The 20,164-nt window shown below is 48.9% G+C and overlaps 1 long non-coding RNA gene across 1 annotated transcript; it reads right to left on the bottom strand.

The window, feature by feature from the left end:
• Positions 1-13,889: 13,889 nt before the first annotated feature.
• On the bottom strand, positions 13,890-16,695 carry LOC140912359 (uncharacterized). The gene is made up of 3 exons (XR_012159275.2): positions 16,463-16,695; positions 15,625-15,764; positions 13,890-14,093 (listed from the first exon to the last, which is right to left on the bottom strand). It is a non-coding gene; the product is annotated as an uncharacterized LOC140912359 (long non-coding RNA).
• Between the last annotated feature and the right edge of the window lie 3,469 nt (positions 16,696-20,164).

The raw sequence follows: 20,164 nt of genomic DNA, 5'->3' as shown, positions 1-20,164 counted from the left end.
TTTGAGCAGGGGGAGTCAGCAGGACTCCTGGGTTCTATCGCTGTGTTGGGGGCTGTCGTGGGTTACCGCAGAGGCTGGGAGTCAGGACGCCGGGGTTCTGCTCCGGGTGGGGAGGGGGTGGGGGTGTAAAGGGTGAGAGCCGAGGCTGGGAGTCAGGACTCCTGGCTTTTATTCCCTGTTTCTATTCCCTTTGTTCCCTGCAAGGGGCACTGCCCCTCCCCCCAGAAATCTCACTGCCTCCAGGGGACCCCTTGAACATTTCCCCCTGCTTAGATCCAACATCCCTCCACTACAGAGAACGGGGCTGGGGTTAAAATCAGGGCACGGTCTCTGTACCGAGCCCTCAGGGGAGATTTCACCAAGCGCCCTCTCCCTCGCCTGTTTCCTTCCCCACCAGCCGGATTCCCTGACGGGCCCATAATCTCCCGCATGGAGCCAGGGGAAGAGCCGAGGGTCCCAGATCTCCAGGGCTCCCAGGAAAGGGAGATCCCCAGAGGTGCCCACACCGGCGAGGAATCAGCGGTCCCAGCAAAGCCGCGGGGAGCCCCCCCCCCAATTCTGTCACATCTCATTCAGTCTCATCCCCAGCAGGTGCCCTGTCCTCCTGGCAGGTGTCATCCCTGGATCTCCCAGGTCTACGCTGTTGGGTCTGATGGCCTCTACTCATCTATCTTTGAAATTGTGGCTCAGGGACACTTTCATCGACAGAGGGTCGAGGGTTCTGCTCCCACCCCCGGGATGTGGCTGCAGCCTGAACAAAGTTCTGTAAGATATTGAGTTTTCAGGACCACAGTCTTAGCTGGGGTCAATCCACTGTAACACCAGACGTGGATCACGGGTCACTAATTCTAGGACCTTTGGATCTCACAGCCTGAGACACGAATATCTGAGCAAAAACATTTTCGCTCATAAACCTTTTACTTCACCCAGCCACTAGAGGGTGATAAAGGCCTGCACTGTTTAATCATGGTGGATTACACCCACAGCAGCTGCTCTTCTATCCCTTCATTTCATCTTTAGGCTGCAGTGGGAATCATTTAGGCTGAAGGTGAAATCAATGGGCAGAAGCAAGCTTCCCATGACGGTTGGTTGGGAATTTCTTTTTGACAATTCCACCCCCCCCCCCAAAAAAAAAAACAACCCACCAAATCCTCAAAACTGAAACTATTTGCGGGCAAGGGTGGGTTTTAATGAACTTCCCCACTAGGGAAGAGCGTAGAACATCTTGAAAAAGTCCCCCTTTGACATTGTTTAGGGTAAAAAGGTTTGGGTATTTTGGGTTCCAAATGACTTCACAGAATTTAAAACTTAAAATAAAAAAAGGAAAAATAAGGTCCAAATTGAAACAAAAGGTTTCAAAATGACTTTGAAACCTGAACAAATTTATTTTTCAGTTTGTCGATTTGCAGACAGCTTTGAGATTTCAATTTTTTGTCCCTATTCAGGACAGGAAAGTTTTTCAAAATCTTGAACATTTTGGCTGGACAGAAAAACCATTTTCTACTCAGCCCGACTTCTGATAGCGCACACCCAGAATGCTTTCTGAGGATTTCTCATCGACAGACATGGCTATTGCATGCACCTGGGTCTTTACTTTCTTTTTGTGTCTGTTTTTGCCAGCATGAATCAGTGTTTTTTATTGACATGATTCCTACTAAAATATAACCGTTGCATTTTTTTTTAAAAGGGGAGAGAGGTCTTTTTTTTCCCGCACTGTGATAAATTTTACTAGGGCTCCATTTCAACCAGGGAAGTCATTAAAGGTTATAATAAAACTTAGTGAAAGCTAGATCTGGGTTCTAGAATCTGTCTATCCATTCGTATACACATCCATCCATCCCTGTACACATCTATCTAATCTAATCTATCTATCAATCCATCCCCATACACCCCCTCTATCTATCTATCTCTCTTCTTCTTTAGATCCTCATTTGCTGATCCAGCTAATTTATCCAATCTGTCTAATACTGATAAATCCTGAATGCTAGGATCTATCTTTCTATCCATCCATCTCCCTTTACACACCCACCGATCTACAGATGAAACGTGCTATATAAGAGTTGGGTATTCTCTCTCTCGTACACATCTCTCTCTCTCTCTAAGACTTTCCTCACTGTGGTCTCTGAACACCTCATTACCCCAGTATTTTGATTTTTAAACACCCCACCTCTCCCCGGCACAGGGAATGAGCCCTGGCTGGATTCTCTCGCTCTCTCACAGCAGGTGCTGGGACGGCAGAGGAGAATCCCCAGCAGGAAGGGCTGGCAGGAGTGGAGCCGCACGAGATGTCCCAGAGCGGGAGACCCCCTGGGGGAGAGACCCACTCAGCAGGGATGAGGCTCCTGGGAAGACAAGCCAGGCGAAAAACCCTACACGTGCTCCTGCTGTGGAAGAGCTTCAGCTGGCTCTCCCACCTGGCCATCCACCAGCACCCTCACCAATGCACCAAGTACGGGAAGAGCTTTGGCCAGAGCACTGCACCGATCCAGCACCAGGGCACCTACACGGGCGAGCGGCTCTACGAGTGCGCAGAGTGTGGGGAAAACTTCATCCAGAGCACCGTGCTGATCCAGCACCAAGGCACCCACATATTCCAGGTGCCATTTGGGATTTAACTGGTAGAGGTGGCAATGTCATCCGGGTCCCCCTCTGTGGCCTGGCCAGGACATCTTTCAGGATCAAGACGACGAAGGTCCAGGGTACGAGGAGACGGTGAGGGTGGCATCTATCATGGCGAAGCACCTCCTTCGCCTTCTCTTGTCTTGCTGTCAGCCAGCATCATGGTGGGCAGCTTTTCCCAAAAATCTTTTCTCTTTAAGGACCCCAGAAGGAGAGTGATGGATGGAGCAGCCCATCTTCTCATTGTTTTGCCCACCAGTTAGGCCTAATTTCTGAGATACCAATTTGGTCCATTGATTTCCGGTCCCTCACACCTCTTTCTTACCAGACATGATCATAACACAGTGCTTGAGTTATAGCAACAGGCCTTTCTGTGTTTGGACTAACTCAGCCTTTCCACCTCTCTTTTGTACCTTTCCCCCTCCGCATTTGTCATTGTGCATCTTTCTGACCTTTTATAAACTGTCACTCGCTTTTTACAGATGAGCTCACAATTAGGGTACATTTACAGGCCCAGTTATCACCACAGGAATTAACCACTGGACCAACTTACCAAGGACCGTGGTGGATTCGCCATCGCTAGCAATTTTTAAATCGAGACTGGATAAGTCATTCTAAAAGGTCGGCTCTGGTTCAAACAGGGATTCACTCAGAGACGTTCTCTGGCCTGTGTTACACAGGAGATCAGACCAGATGATCACAGTGGTCCCTCCTGGCCTTGGACTCAATATTAGCACAGGACTAACCTAGGCTGTAACTCGGTTTGTGCCCCATCCACACACACACACCCTGTCACCTGAGTCTAGTGCTGCTTCCAACCCAGGCTGGATGGCCCAGCTGGGGCTATGGCTTGAAGCTCTGGTGAAGCTTTCACTGAGGCTGGTCACCAGCCCACTTTGCAGTGAGGCCACAGGATACACCCACCAAGTGCTGATAATCCTCCAGTGCCTTCCCACAACTCCCTCGTGTGCGCGGAAGCACGGACAAGTTCTCCCACGGTGCACTGGGAAAGAATCCTAGCGTGGCTCAGCTTAGTGCAGCCCAAAGCACCATGGGACGTGCCCCCCAAAAGTCCGAGTCGCACGCATGGAGGAAGGCAGCACAGGAAAGGATGCAGTAACTTGGGCAGGGCTTTGCAATGTGGGGGGAATCCCTGTGCACCCCAGAGGCGGTTGCATCTCAGTGCTGGGTGAGGGACCTTGGTGCGTACAGTGCTGGGTCTTCCATGGAGCTGGAAGGCAGTAGGGAAGGACCCAGGCTTAGCGGTAGTGCTGAGCTGGCCAGGTGGTTTTGTCTTTTGGAGAAGCATCAAGGGAAGGCGCTGAAGGCAGATGGATGAAATGACACTGCTTTTAAAGCAGGAGGTCTCCACCTGGCTGGAAAGAGCCAGCTGTCCCCATTCAAACTGGTTTTCCCCGTCACAGATCCACAGGATCGGTGCTATGGTCCCTGCTTTAGAACAGTCTCTAGGAGGATCCCTTCAGTGAGCCAGACACCCAGTGGTCTCACTCTTCCTCCAGGCTAAGCCATGTGACTTCACCGCCCCCTTAGGCTGGTCCTCTGGGCCTCAGCTCTCCTGCTTCACACCATCAGCCCACTGAGACAGACCCCTGAAGGAGACTTGTACAGGTACAATCTGAGGGAGCAATGCACCTCCGCCAGCATCTGCAGGGACACTCAGCCAGCATTGTCACACGGCAGGGTTTTAGTCAGCTGGAGCATGGCATAGGAAGTCCGTGGTTAGCAGAGAGAAGTGAAAGTTAAAGCATAGGCCATTCTGGGTAGCCAGAACCCAGCCAAGCTGTACTGACCCCCATCGTTCAAATTGTGTCTGTCCCTGCATCTGATCGTCTTTGTTAGACTTCCAGATGTGCCCCCGACTGCTTCCGGCAGCCCACACTTGACTTCCACCTCACCCCCCCAGTCCTCTGTTCCCAAGCTGGGGAGATGCGGCTCAGACCCCTGCTGAGAGGCAGGGAAGTCCATATCTCTCTGGGTCTTTGGTAGCCAGGTTTCAATGTCCCAGGGATTGGATCTGCCATGGTCTTCTCAAGAGCTGCATTCACGTGGGATCTAATGCCTCAGCCAATGAGGCACCATTCACACCCAGGTCGGAGCCTGTCCCAAGAGCAAACAGTCCCTTTTCACCCACTAGGTAACAATGCAGCAGATAGGGGAAACTGAGGCACACATAGGTGTCATAAAAACATTACAAAAATTCCCACTTTTTCACACATCCCTTTGCCAGTGGAAAACCTGGTATCTGAGAGCCCCCCACAGGCCTTGAAGATGCGGAAGGTGAAAAGAGCCTGGGATTTCATTCAAGTAAAGACCCTGTCCTCTGTTCAGATTAAAGTATGTGGGGGCTGGGAGCCAGGACTCCTAGGTTCTATCCCTACCTCTGGGATCTAGTGGATTAGGGCAGGGAGAAGGGACTGGGAGCCAGGACTCCTGGGTTCTGCCCCCAGCTCTGGGAGGGGAGTGGGATCTAGTAGGTTAGAGCAGGGGGTGGCTGGGTCTCCTGGCCCTAGGGAACTAGAGTCTATAAAGTTTGAATCCTCTCCACATGCCGACAAGCTGCACTGTGTGTTCCCGTCACTGGTGAGGCAAGGTGTCCTGAGGTCATTGCCCTGTGAAAAGCAATTGCTGTCTATCAAAAGAGCTAAGTATTAATATTTGCCTTTCCCCTCCCCCCAGGGGGGCAGTGACCTGTACCTCAGAGGGGGAAGCCCTTAAGTAAATGTATGCTGTCTGTAATCATGCTCCTATGCGGGCTGGTGATGAGAGTTCAACTCAGGGCCTCTGTAGCTAAAAGCATGGGCCCTTGCAGCCTGAGCTTCTTTACAGCTGCAGACTGCTAAAGGAGGAAAGACACTCATCCTCTCGGCCTGCGTTACATGTAAACCTGAATGTCCCTCCCTGCAGGAATGGGGACAGGCCCGGTAAGAAGAGGGACGTAAGACGGGCGCTGTTAATGTAATGACTAGGGGAAAGGGCATAAATGCCCCCCCAGAGGAGAGGCAGGGTTCTTTCCTTTGCCATGTCGAAAGGCACTGGGTCTGCCCTCAGGTGAGTCTTGGGTCCAAAGACCATCCCAGACCTAATGGGCGTGCCAGGCACTCCCAAGCAACAGAAGGAGCCATTCAGCTTCTTTGTGGCATGGAGAGAGTGGCAAACAATGGAAGCTACTGCCCAAGGCGCAATTCAACTTTCTGTTAAATATTTGAAAGCACAAACTTTAATGGCCAATACTGTTTTTGAACATAGCACAAAAGGCAATAATGTCAAAATTGAAGCAAAATGTAGTTGAAAGGCAGTGTGATGGGGTGCACTGCCCACACTGGCCCACAGAGGATAAATTAGGTCCCAGGAACCGATAGGCGGCACCTGGAGGAGGAGCCAGAAAGCCGGGAATTGGTTGGAAAGAGTCTCAGCTGGAGGGGTCTGTACAAGTCAGGAAGCTGGCAAGCAAAATGACGGTGGGGACATAGGCTGCAGTCACTCCCTGGGAGAAGGGAGGTATGTTGGGACTATAGAGGGTAGTCCACAGTCCAGAGGGAGTTGGGAGGCTGGCAAACCCAAAGGGGGGAAGCCAGAAAGGTAGTAGACAGCTCAGGGGAAAAGCAGCAAGGAATAAGAGCACAGACCTTAGCTGCTGATTAGAGGGGCCCTGAGCTGGAGCCCGGAGTAGAGGGTGGGCCTGGGTTCCCCTACCAGCCACAGCGGACGTGGCACAGACCAGGCCAGGGAGAGTGGACTGCCTGAGACTATTTGCGTGGAAAGATTTTGTTACATCCTCTGGAAGGGGGAACCATGTAGTGGCTTGGCTGACGGGCCGAGTCAAAAAGAGGAAGCTGGGTTTCCTGGAGAGAGGGTTCGGCAGGGTGAGAGGACTACAGGAGAGAGGGTGCAAAGCCTAGCCAGAGCTAATCCCCAGAGTGACCAGGAGGAGGGGCCACCCGCGGTGAGCGCACCCCCATGACATAGAGGTTGATGTAGACACTCTGAGGGTATTAAACTCTTATGACACTTGGTTGTGCTTGGGAGTCAAAGGTAGAAACCTGTTGAAATTGTTTGGTTACCTTTAACTTTTTGCAACACAACCATTTTTAGACATTTTTGCTATAACATTTTTATAACTATATTTTAAGTTAATAAAGGTGCAAAGAAGTTTATTAAAAACCCCAAAATGAAAATTGCATTTTGTTAATACTTTCGCATTAATGTTGAGGTTTTACCCCCCTGTGGTTTTTTCTTCTTTAAATAAAAAGCCTTTAATTAATAACAATTAAACTTATTGTTTGCAACTGTATTATTTACTGAGACAGAAATATATGTACATATATTTATAACTGAGGCCTTTTTGAACTTTGCAAAAAAATTTAATCGGTATTATGGTTATAACCCAACCATAAAATAGTGTGGTACCACTTCTATAAAAATTATTTTTATATAATTAGGAGTATAAAATTGGCTTTTGTTGCAACAAAATAAAAACAAAAATTAGTTACTTGACACAACAACACAGGACAACATACATGACATATAGGATAAACTTATAGTTAAAGACGAATAGTGCCAGAATTGTATTTATAACTATACAAGATAAGCTATTCAAAGCTTAAAGTCATTAAGGCAATGCATTTTGGAAAACAAGTGAACAAAGGAATTAAACACCAAACTAGGCAAGTTATTATCTTTTTATTTAAAACTTTTATTAAGCATTGATAAAAATCCCTATTAAGTTATTTGCCCACTTTGTTGTTTAACTGAAATCAGTTTTCATTACTTTTAAGAATACTACTCTGTAGAAATAAGGAACACACATGTTCATATATTAGTGGCTAGGATTAGAAGCAAAGTGAGCATTTCTGTTGCTTGGCATGTAATAACTGTAACTTTTAAAACCGAGGGCAGAAGCCAGGAGAAAGCAATCTAGGAAGGGAGGGAGACATGAGCCAAGAGAGAGTAATGAACTCTGTGAAGTCATTTTAAAGTACAGACAGCAGCAAGAAGTTTAGCAAACTGAGAAAGGACATCAAGGAAAAATGTTCCCTGTATGTAAGATTATGTTATTAGCCCTGAGCATGGAGTGGGGTTCTGTGAATTAGAGCAGGGAGTTGAGAACCGGTTTCTATCTCTTCCCGCAAAACCTGAATTTGTTCCCCCGGTACTTGTTGCTTTTTGTCGGCATGCCAGATGGATAACAGGAGTGCCCGCCCCTGCTGCAGTTAACTGTCTCTGGGCAACTCCATGCGTATTTTTAAGATTTTTAGCCTGTGTTTGCCACCCTAATTTTTTTCCCCCTCTTGCTGGCTGCATCTCTCCTGACAATCTCCTAGTCTTCCCTTCATTTCTTGTAAACTGAAGGTCTGAGGAGTCTTGCAGTTGCTGATACCTTCCATGTGCTGTTTTTATTTCCTATTTTGATATGTTCTAGTTCTAAGTTCTTTGTCAGCGCGCTTACTTCATTGTTTAATGCTAAACATGTGAGGAAACCCATTGCGATACCATTTTGCTCCTTACCTTTCCCTTTTGTACGTCCCCCCTCCATTTCCAGTTTAAACAGGTTACACACACGACTCCATGGATTAAGAAATCCAAAAGAAATCTGCTGAGGTTCAACAAGGACAAGTGCAGAGTCCTGCACTTAGGACAGAAGAATCCCATGCACCGCTACAGACTAGGGACCGAATGGCTCGGCAGCAGTTCTGCAGAAAAGGACCTAGGGGTTACAGTGGACTGGATAGGAGTCAACAGTGTGCCCTTGTTGCCAAGAAGGCCAATGGCATTTTGGGATGTATAAGTAGGGGCATTGCCAGCAGATCGAGGGACGTGATTGTTCCCCTCCATTTGACATTGGTGAGGCCTCATCTGGAGTACGGTGTCCAGTTTTGGGCTCCACACTATAAGAAGGATGTGGAAAAATTGGAAAACGTCCAGCGGAGGGCAACAAAAATGATTAGGGGACTAGAACACATGATTTATGAAGAGAGGCTGAGGGAACTAGGATTGTTTAGTCTGCAGAAGAGAAGAATGAGGGGGGATCTGATAGCAGCCTTCAACTACCTGAAAGGGGGTTCCAAAGAGGATGGATCTAGACTGTTCTCAGTGGTAGCTGATGACAGAGCAAGGAGCAATGGTCTCAAGTTGCAGTGTGGGAGGTTTAGATTGGATATTAGGAAAAACTTTTTCACTAGGAGGGTGGTGAAGCACTGCAATGGGTTACCTAGGGAGGTGGTGGAATCTCCTTCCTTAGAAGTTTTTAAGGTCAGGCTTGACAAAGCCCTGGCTGGGATGATTTAATTGAGAATTGGTCCTGCTTTGAGCAGGGGGTTGGACTAGATGGCCTCCTGAGGTCCCTTGCAACCCTGATATTCTATGATTCTAAGATTATTCCCACTATCGAACCCAAACGATGGACCAACATGACAATTTGCAAACCATATAACAAAGGATTCTGTCTCTTGCCTCTCACTTTTATTTGCCATGGCTTTAAGTTTGTTATCTGTACACTTAAAGTGTGGCTTTTTGCCCAGGAATTCCTAACGTATTGGTGTTTTGCCTAGAGTGCGTAACAAAGCGCTCGTCTATAAAACTGGTTGCTTTGAAAAAGGTGTTTTGCCACATTAGCGCTTATTATTAAAAGTCCCAGCAGCCCCTCCTGAGCATACTGGAAAAGTCTGAGAGCTTATGGCCCCCTTTGGCTTGGCCAGCTGCACGGTGTACTGGAGATTCACCCACACTAGTGTCCCACCACTATGGTATTGAACAAAAGTCCCCTCCAAGCAGCAGTCAGGTTGCAATCCCACACTGCATGGTTTGACTGACTATTTTTAGCTAGCTGGTTCCTAGCTCGGCTTGCCAATTGGTTGATACATTGTATAGTCAACTGCTTGGCCACACTTTGGTTCATTATTTTGTTTTGAAATATACTCAAGAGAGCAAATAACCAATGTCAAGCGGGTTTATTAATATGGTACGGGGAACAGGTTCTATATGATAAGAATCTGTCTGCTGCATGCCCTGGTGTTCTTCAGCACCAGGGCACGCAGCAACCAGGGCGGCTACTGGATGACCAGCTGCAAGGAAGGGAAAAGCCTCGGCACCTTCTATGAATTCTTCTCCTTCTAGGAATTCGACGTGGACGAGCCGCCAGGGAAGATCAGCGTCTACCTGGACTGTGAAGCCAGGGCGCTTTCTTTCTATGGAGCTGTCGCCTCTCTGGAGGCACTGCCCTGGTTCACCTTGCACACCAAGATCCACCCTTTTCCTATATCCCTTCTACGGCCCTGCTGGCACAACGACGGGACGAATGAGTCGCCCCCTTACCATCTGCTGATCTGCCTGGCATGGAGGATGGTGGGGGAAGGTGTGAATATGGCCACTGGTGACAAGGGTCACCCCACCCCTGGTGCCTCCCCTGCCCTGAAGGCTGGATCCTTTTGGGTAGCCCCAGAGCATGGACAGTGGCGTCCTCAGACAACCACTCCGCTTAACCTAAGAACGGCCATACTAGGTCAGACCAATGGTCCATCTAGCTCAGTGTCCTCTCTTCTGACAGTGGCCAATGCCAGGTGCTTCCGAGAGAATGAACAGAACAGGACAATTATCGAGTGATCCATCCCCTGTCATCCACACCCAGCTTCTGGCAGTGAGATGCTTAGGGATACCCAGAGTATGTGGTTGCATCCCTGACCATCTTGGCTACTAGTTATTGATGGACCTATCCTTCATGAACTTAGCTAATTCTCTGCGCTGTGTGAAGAAATACTTCTTTTGTTTTTTTTAAAACCTGCTGCTTATTAATTTCATTGGGTGACCCCTGGTTCTTGTTATGTGAAGGGGCAAACAATTCCCTATTCACTTTCTCCACACCAGTCATGATTTTATAGCCCTCTGTCATATCCCCCCTTAGTCACCTCTTTTCTAAGATGAGCAGGCCCAGTCTTTAATCTCTCCTCCCAGGGAAGCTGTCCCTAATCATTTTTGTGGCCCTTCTCTGTACCTTTTCCATTTCTAATATATCTTTTTTGAGATGGGGAGACTAGAACTGCACACAATATTCAAGGTGTGGGTGTACCATGGATATATATAGAGAGGCATTATGATATTTACTGTTCCTTTTCTAATAGTTCCTAAGATTCGTTTAGGATTGTTGAGGGCCGCTGCAAATTGAGTGAATGTTTTCAGACCACTATCCACAATGTCTCATTCTGGTGAGTGTATGACGCAGGTACCCCTCTGTGCTGAGCCACAGAGGGTGTGATTAACAGATTACTAGACCAGAAAGGACCATTGCAAACATCTAACCTGAGCTCATGTGCAACACAAGCCATAGAACTCCCCCAAAATCATTCCTTTGGAACAAGAGCAGACCGTTTGGCGGGGGTTGTGGGGGGGGGGGAATATCTTGATTTTAAAACAGCCAGTGATGGAGAATCCACCACAGCCCTTGGTAAGTTGTTCCACTGGTTAATTCTCCCCCTCAGGAGGGAAGCTTGTCTTTTTAGCCCATGAAATAGCAGCTTATGCTTTTAGCCCTGGAGGTCCCCAGTTCAGTCCCCAGGGCGCCAGCCAAGATGGCAGTGTTGGGGCTGTGGCAACGCTGTCAGGGCTGCCAAGCTGGTCGTGGCGCTCCGGTGTTTGCTGCACAAGGAGCGCACGCAGGCTGCTGATTCAGCAAACCACAATGTTCCTCATCAGGAAAGGACACAGGCTCGGTTCGGTGGTGAAGGCGCTCGGCCAGGTTTATTGTCGATGAAGCACAGTCCTAGTAGCCCTGGCTCCGTGCTTACAGGTACACGAACACGTCTATCCCTGCCTCAATGATACCAGCTCAGCCAGCACACCAGGATGCTGCCTCCTGGGCTGGAGAAAGATGCCCCTCCTAGGGCTTCCCCCTTTTTACGTGCATACAAACAAGTTACGTAGGATGCTCCTGATGTCGCTAGTTACCCCCCTTCTCCTTGTACCTGCTGATTCGAACAAAACATCCTCATCCATTGTCCTATCATCCAATCCTTATCTTACGAGGGGTCGGTGTGTTCTTGGGCCATCTCTTAAGAGTGTGTTTACATAGTTACTGGAGAACTCTGGGTGGTCTCCTACCATCCTCTCTGGTCAGGCATGTGCTGACTTGGTTAGCAAATACCTAATGTGGCGTTATTTTGCCAAGGTCAGGCCTACTCTGGTTCACAGCCTTTGGTTCACACTGTTAGTTATGCCTAGGGCTCCAGCAAGGCCGACAGTAGTCACACCTCAGCTCTGGGTTGGGAGTAGAGTGTGATTCTACGAAAATCTAAATCTCACAGAAATGTAGGGCTGGACACGACCTTGAGATGTCATCCAGTTCAGCCCCTTGCACTGAGGCAGGACCAAGTAAACGTAGAGCATCCCTGACAGGAGTTTGTCCAACCTGTTCTTAAAGGCCTCCAATGAAAGGGATTCCACAACCTCCTTTGGGAGCCTGTTCCGGAGCTTAACTATCTTTATAAAGTTTTTCCTACTAGCTAACCTAAATCTCCCTTGTTGCAGATTAAGCCCATTGCTTCTGGTCCTACCTTCAGTGGACACGGCGAACAATTGATCCCTGTCCTCTTTATAACAGCCCTGAACATACCTGAAGACCGTTATCAGGTCCCCACCTCAGTCTTTTCTCAAGAAAGTGGCTATGCATGTGAAATCATTGACCTCTGTGGTCCAGACATGGCAAAACACTAATTGGGTGTGTTCGCTAAAAGGAATACTTATCTGTCCATTAATCTAGAGCAGAGGTGCTCAAACTGTGAGTCGGGACCCCAAAGTGGGTCGCAACCCTGTTTTCATGGGGTCAGGGGTGCTGCTGTTAGCTTGCTAGGGCTTGGGGCCGAAGCCCAAGCTCCACCACCCAGGGCTGAAACCCAAGGGCTACAGCTCTGGCCCGCCTGCCCGCCGTGGCAGGGCTCAGGTTTAGGCTTAAGCTCTGCTCCCCTGCCCGGAGCGGGCTCAGGCTTCGCCCCCCTGCCCCGCTTGAGGTCATGTAGTAATTTTTGTTGTTAGAAGGGAGTTGTGATGCAATGAAGTTTGAGAACCCCTGATACAGAGGTATCTGCTGAGTGAAATAAAGCTTTGGTGCATTGTGAAGAAAAGCCAGGGCAGTTATTTAAGCTCTTTTTTTAAAAAAAATTAAGATAATCTTGGATGTCTCTTCGTCATTGTGAGACCTCTCAAGCTCGACTGACAGGTTCCAGTTCATGGAAAATCTGCCTGGGTAGTGGTTCTCTTTGGTTTAGGTACTTATAGGGCCCTGTGACAGGGTGGGACTCACCCCGCTAGCACCTCCTGCTGGTCATCTTGCAGATCGGCTCCACAGGTCAAGTACACTGGCTCTTGGTGGCGTCTCGCCCGCCAGCACTTCGGCTCCTGGAGCTGCGTCGCTCCAAGGACCGAGTGGTCCTCTTCAGGACCCCCCTTCCCGGAGACAGTACAGTCGCTCCCTGACTTACGCAGTCATTCCGGAACACCTTGCATAACTCGAGTTTTGCATAAGTTGGAAATGTATACCCGATCATTACCCCAAAAAAAAAAAATCCCAAACAAAAAAGCCCACACTCCTATTTCTAGCTTATGGAGCTTTTTCCGTAAGTGCGGATTTGCGTAAGTTGGGTCTTGCGTAACCCAGGGAGGGTCTGTACCCCACTCGGCCGGTCCAGCCACTTCCTCAGTGGCGAGTGGGGGTGGGAGGGACCCGGGCCCACCTGCCATTTGGTGTCCTGGCCCAGGGACCCTGTAGAGGGCAGCCACGTGCTGCATCCCCTCTGACTTCTCAGTCTACTTCCCTGAGCCACTTCCCCGCAGCCCCAGCATCATCCCCACCCTTATCTCAGGGCCTCAGCAATCAGCTGGGAGCTCGCGCTCACTCCCCTGACCCTGCCCTGCCTTCTGATTGGCTGTCTGCCTCAGTGCCCCGCCTCCTCCAGGGTCAGAGCAACCAATCAGAGCTCAATCTCCCTTCCCGCCCCTGAGTGGTCCCTGCAGCTGGGGGAAGAGCTCCAGGTGTGCCATGGCCGAGGAAAGATTGGGACTCACAGCCTTAGGGCCACCCATCCAAGCCTTGAGGCTGCTTAGCTTGCGAGACAGAGTCACCCTCCCAGGTGGTAGAGCAGGAGAGCATCCCAGCCGGGACTGTCCCTGGAGCCCAAGCAAATCAGGTTCCAAATCTCTGACGCACTGTTGAAATTGCCAGCCTAAAAGATCAAGGAAAATGCTGATGGCTGAGTTCTCGGTATTAAAACAAATTGCCCCCTTTTATTGACCAAAAATATGGAATGCAATCTCACGGCCACTTGGTACAACTCTGAGAAGGCTCTGGGTTCCCTGGGCCGTCCGTATCAGGTAGAGCAGCGGGGCACGGTCTTCATGCCAGCGTTAGCCATCTCTTTCGCTGTGTGACGTCAGCTGGGAAGGGTTTAGCTCAGCATTTGATGCGACTCCTGGGGACAGGAAAGCGAGACAGAGTCAGCTGCATAAAGGAACGGGGCTCGGGGTTGCTATTTGCTACTTGCTGGGGCAGTTCTCTGGTGTCTTTCACTGCCAGGATCTCAAAGTGGCTCATTTTTGATCTCTCTAAGGGTCCCCATCTAGCTCGGGGTCTCCATCCCTCGATCTAGCAAGAACACTTCGTTGTTCGACAGCGCTTGCCATCAGCAGACATCACAGAGCTTTGATAGAGGTCTGTGTCTTTCCCCATTTTAAAGGTGGGGTGACTGGCACAACGGGCAGACGTGATTTTCCCAAGGTGATCCTTCAGGCCAGTGGCAGACCTGGGACTACAATCCAGGTCTCCTGAGCCCTCGTCCTCTGTGCTATCCGCTGGGCAGCACTATCCTATTGTACTGCCAGTTGCTAGAGACATAGATCTATTTATCTGGTCTATTTATCTCTGCAGTCCAGCCAAATCTTGCTAATAAGTATGGGTTGTGACAAAGTGGGAATTTGGGGTAATTTCATAAAAAAAATGTATGAACCCTATGTGTGCCTCAGTTTCCCCTACATGCTGCATTGTTACCTAGTTGGGAGGGGAATGTCTTTGCTCTTGGGGCAGGCTAGGACACAGGTGTGAATGGTACCTCACTGTCTGGGACCTTAGGTCCTATATCAGTGGAGCTCTTGAGAAGACAATGACGGATCCAAATGCCCAGACATGGACACCTAGCAATCAATGACCCAGAGAGATATGGACTTCCCTGCCTCTTAGCAGCGGGGAGAGCCTATTTTACAAGCTCAGAAACAGAGGACTGTGGAAGTAAAGTGTGGGCTGTGGGAAGCAGTCGGGGGCACCCCTGGGAGTCTGACAAAGGAGATTAGAGTCAGGGACAGACAGAGCTTGAACAATGAGGGTTCACTACAGCTTGGCTGAGTTCTGGCTACCGGGAATGGCCTATGCTTTGATCTTCATTTCGCGATGCTAACCAAGGACTTCCTAGGCTGTGCTCCTGCTGGCTAATAAACCTTGCTGTCTGCCAACGCTGGCTGAGTGTCCCTGCAGACAGGGCCATCCCTGGGGGGGTGCGGGAAGCGGGACAACCCCCTGCCCCAGGCCTCACCTCTTCCCACTTTCGCCCCACCCTCATTCCGCCCCTTCCCCCAAGCTCCCACCCCAGCCCCCATTCTGCCCTTCCCTCAAGCCCCCGCCCCCTCCTCTCCTGCGTGCTGCGGGAGCCGGAGAGGAGCTGCTGCCGGCCTCTGTGCCACCCAGGTCCTGTGTGCCCTGAAGCAGGGCAGAGAGGAGCAGGGCTGGTCATGCTGCTGCCAGCCCCCCCGCCGCCCAGGCCCTGTGTCACTCCTGAAGCGCAGGGCCCCCCAAAGCATGGGGCCTGGGGTGTCTCTGCCTGCAGATGCTGGCAGAGGTGCCTTGCTCCCTAGGATTGTACACATCTCCCTCAGGGGTGGGACTCGCAGCTGACAGGGGTGCTGAAGGCCCAGAGGTCCAGCCTAAGAAGGAGGTGAAGCTGCGTGACTTACCCTGGAGGAAGAGTGAGAGATACCCCGAGGGGGTCTGGCTCACTGAGGCGTTTCCAAAGCGGGGGCCATCACATCATTCTGTGGCTCCGTGACATTCCTGTTATCTTTTAAAGCTTGTAAGCGACGTAACAAATCTGAATCTGTTGAAAGTCAATAGGATTCCTAACTCACTTTGATATTTTCAAAAGAGCCCATCCATCTATGCACCCATCCATCCCCATACATGCATATCCCTCCTTCTGCCCTCACACATGACTATCCATCCACCCGTCTAGCCCCATACACACCTCTCTGTCTAGCTAGCTGTGTTGGAGTGATACGTGCTTTGGGTATTTATATAAACATTTTCACAATATGTTAGATACACCACGAGTATGATTATAATAAAATAAAATGCAAGTTATTCCTATTATTACAAGACACTCCCAGAAAATAGATGCTGATCTCAGTGTCCCCTGTTGTAAATCCGCAGTGACCCCACTGAGGCCAGTGGCGCAGGGCCGGATTCTGATCACAGTTGTAAAGATAAACCCAATGTAACTGGAGCCAGCTCCAACCCGGTTCCCGTCGCTATGTGGACAGTAGTGTAACCATGCTGGGTAGCCCGGCAGCCCTGGGAGCTGGAGCACTAGCTAACGGGGTTAGCGGGAACCATTCGGCCGTCTACACGGCAAAGGCCAGAGTTAACCCAACTTTGGCCTGACAAGCTGAGTAAGCCCATGATGAGTAAGCAGCTTCAAAACAGCCACCACCTGCCATCTGTGGAAGGCTGGGCTGGGTGGCTGCGGGGCCAATGCGCTGACCATGGTAGGAGTGCGTGTCTGGCCCAGGGCCTGACCTGAGTCTTCGTCACTGGACAAGCCTGGCTGGTGTTTCCCGGGCGTGGGGTCAGCTACACCTGCTGGGAGAAAACAGGGAGTTCATTCAGAAACAGACAGGAGCGGCCTCCGTACCCTCTCCCACCCCTGCTGGGTTCCCGCCTGACACTTCTCCCACAGCCAGGATCCCTCCTGTTAGGGGGCTTATTCCTTCACCCACTTACTTCCCTGGTCCTTCTCGCATGAACAGAGAGCAACAATACCCCAAGTCCAAAGGTGCAAACAATTCAATGTTTATTATTATTCAATGTTTCCCCATCCCCATTCCCATTTCCGCCCCCACACACCCCCACTTCCTGATTGACTGCAGACTATATAATAAAACTTGAGTTCTGCTTAGCTATACCTTAACCAAATCATTTTACTGAAATTTAACTAACCAATCCTAGCATATTGTAACATGATTATTTAACCAATTATATCCCACCACCTTAATTAGTTTACACCCAGCAAAATTAATTATACAGCAGACAGGAACAATCACAGAACCAGACAGAGATTATACAGACAAACAATAGCAAAGTGGGAACTATAATGACAAAATTAAGGCGGTGGGATATAATTGGTTACATAATCATGTTACAATATGTTAGGATTGGTTAGTTAAATTTCAGGAAAATGATTGGTTAAGGTATAGCTAAGCAGAACTCAAGTTTTATTATATAGTCTGCAGTCAATCAGGAAGTGGGGGATGTGGGGAGGTGAAATGGGAACAGGGAATAGGGTGAGGAAATTGGAATCATGTTTGGCTAAGGGCAGGAATGGGAACAGGGACACAGGTGTAAGGCTCTGTGGTGTCAGAGCTGGAAAGGGGGACACTAAGGAAGGAAACTGGAATCATGCTTGCTGGAAGCTCACCCCAACAAACATTGAATTGTTTGCACCTTCGGACTTCGGGTATTGTTGCTCTCTGTTCATGCAAGAAGGACCAGGGAAGGAAGCGGGTGAAGGAATAAGCTCCTAACATCTTGGTGCCGGTGATTGACTCGGATACATCGCATTGGATAGGTGAGTGGCAGCCGGTAAGTCCCCCTCCCCAACAGTCCGCACAGCTGCTTGGAGGGGGTATCGCGAACTCTCGTGATGGTAGTTGCGGGTTCTGGCAAGCCAGGGTAAAGGATTTTTTGGATAAATGGATAAGGAAGAACCAGAGCCCATACCAGGTGCAGGGGTCAACCTGGGATGAGATTAACAAGGAACTGGAGGAAGTGTTAGGGGACCCAGAGGGATGGCGGGTGGCTGAGGAGCCCACCCTCCTTGGTATACGGTAGTGGAAGAAGGTCCCTGCCCATGGGGACTGAATGCCTTCCGGGGAAAGGAGGTACTTCAGTCCACTTGTGAGAGGTTTGAAGTAAGGGCAGCATTATGGGAAGCTGCCAGGAATCTTTCAAGTTTGGTGCTGCTTCAGCAAGGGCTGCTAAAGGGTTGTAAATTAGTTAGGGGTGGTTAAAGATGATTTGGCACAACAGGGTTTAAAGTCAAAAGCAGAGCTAACAGACGACCTTTAGAGACTGGAGCTGGGACTTGCTCCTGGGGGAGTGGAGAGAAAGAAGGGGAAGAAAAAAAAAGTTTCAAAGTGCAACCTGCCTTTCCACACTCTTGTTTTTCTGAAGTTTTAATGGAGGGTACTTCGGATACTTATGTGAGATGTCAAGAAGGAAGTTTTTGTTTAATGATAAAACCCAGTTATATAAATGTAACTGTTTGTGCAACTCTGTGCAGTCACATTGGATGAAAGCTTGGTAATTAAATTATCCAAGGGGGTCAGGTAGAGTGGCTACTACCACCACTAGGCTTCTGTCCCCAGAAGCCTTTACAGTTATTCTGAGGGAAAATGGGCCCTTTTCCCACAGAAATGATCTGCAGAGACTGCTGCAGGCAGAGAGAGAATCTGATCAAAATTATTTGACTATTGGGTAATGTAATCAAAATCACTAAAGGATGGAAGGGGTTTCTATTGGAACATAACTTGGCTGCCCCTGGTTGTGTCTAGTTGTACAAGATGGAAGTGTAATCGGGGTACAGTTGTGTAAAAGAGTAATCGCAGTGCAAGGGATGTTGGGCAAAAGAGAATTTTGTGTGTGCGCATAGGTAAAAAGAAAAGGAAAAGGGGAGGAATGATGGGAGCACTGAGCCTTGGGGTGGCTCTGGGGGATTAGATTTTTTGTTTGGTGTGTGTGCATGAAAACTCTGTGGGCATGGGAGGCAGTTATACCTTGTGTAAAATTAATATGGCTAATATAATGTTATGCAGGTTAAACTATATGGAAGGAATGTGCATTTTCCCAGGACGTGTGCAGTGTATATTGGAGAAGGGGTAAAAGAAATGCAAACAAAACATGGTACTTAATTAAAATCCTATTAGGGCTCCAAAAGGGGCCACAATAGGTTGTGCTTTCTTTTTCAGATCTCTGTGTGATTTGGAGCAGGAGATGAGAGTGGAAAGTAATCAGAACTCTGGAAGTAAAATGTTTCCCTTTTAAGACAGTCTCTGAGCTGCTAACAGCTTTGGATCCAGAAGCAAGCTAGTAAGCCTCTGTGTAAATGCAAATTACCTAGCTGATGGGCTCAAAGGAGCTGCAAATAATGAATACATCTGGTTAGCAAACAAGCTACTAGAAGACTCAGATTATGGCCCTCCAGGAAAGGGAGGTGAAAAAACAAGTCAAGCCTGAAAATAAGGGGGAACAGGTTAACCTTAAGGGGTATGTGTATGTGTGTGTGTGTTTGTGTGTGTATAGTGCTAAAATCTGAAGCTGTGTCTCAGCTATTACCTGAGAATAAACTTAAAGCTTGATACAGCAGAGAAACTATTGTAAACATGGTCTGTTGTACAAGAGGGGAAACTGAGGTACACCACCTCATGAATTTCATAAATGACCAGTGAGTGCGGTAATTCACTAGCCTGACTATAGAACAAAATAAGGACAGCCTGGAGGTAATTCTTGTGTTTTTCCTGCAATTAGCAAGGAAATTTGTAAAAGAAAGTGGATATTATTATTATTATTAAGCAATAATCTGTCCCCACTAGGGGGGAGGAAATTGTTTCTTTTATTTTTCAGACACTCTACAAGCAAGCTGGCGCCAGCAGGAAAAATAACGCACAATACCATGGATCTGTGTTTTGTGTTTGTCTTGTTGCTAGCAATGTTGTGTTTTAATGAACAGAAAACCTCATGACATGGGTGGGGGATGGCTTCAAAAGGCTGACCCTGTGGGGAGATGTGTATGGGAATGCAAAATGCTCAATTAGGAGGCCAGCACCTGTGTAATAGCTACCATGGTACCCAGAAAGGAAATGGTACCGGCAACTAAAGTGGTTCCCACGAGCCGTATGGAATAATGAGAAGGGGAGGAGCTCACCGGGAATCAATGGAGGGGTGTGTAAAATAGTGTCAATCAACAGATGTTTGGATGTGCCCCTCTCCTATGACTATGGAGGAGCAGGATCAATGGTCTATGCAAGGGGTGAACAATTGGGTGTACTGTGTATAAGGTGTTTTGCTGGGAATGTACATGTTACTAGGGGCACAATTACACCAGGCCATAACCAAACTACACCCATCTGGTGTCTGGACTTTGGTAAAGATGTTTAAAATGAAGAAAACACCTTAAGACATTCATGGACATCTGCAAGGTCCCAGTGATGGGGTGCTCCACTC

This window comes from Lepidochelys kempii, chromosome 6, assembly GCF_965140285.1.
Source record: "Lepidochelys kempii isolate rLepKem1 chromosome 6, rLepKem1.hap1, whole genome shotgun sequence".
NCBI lineage: Eukaryota > Metazoa > Chordata > Testudines > Cheloniidae > Lepidochelys > Lepidochelys kempii.
The sequence above is the reverse complement of the archived record's forward strand: the minus strand, read 5'-3'. Positions and strand labels throughout refer to the sequence as shown.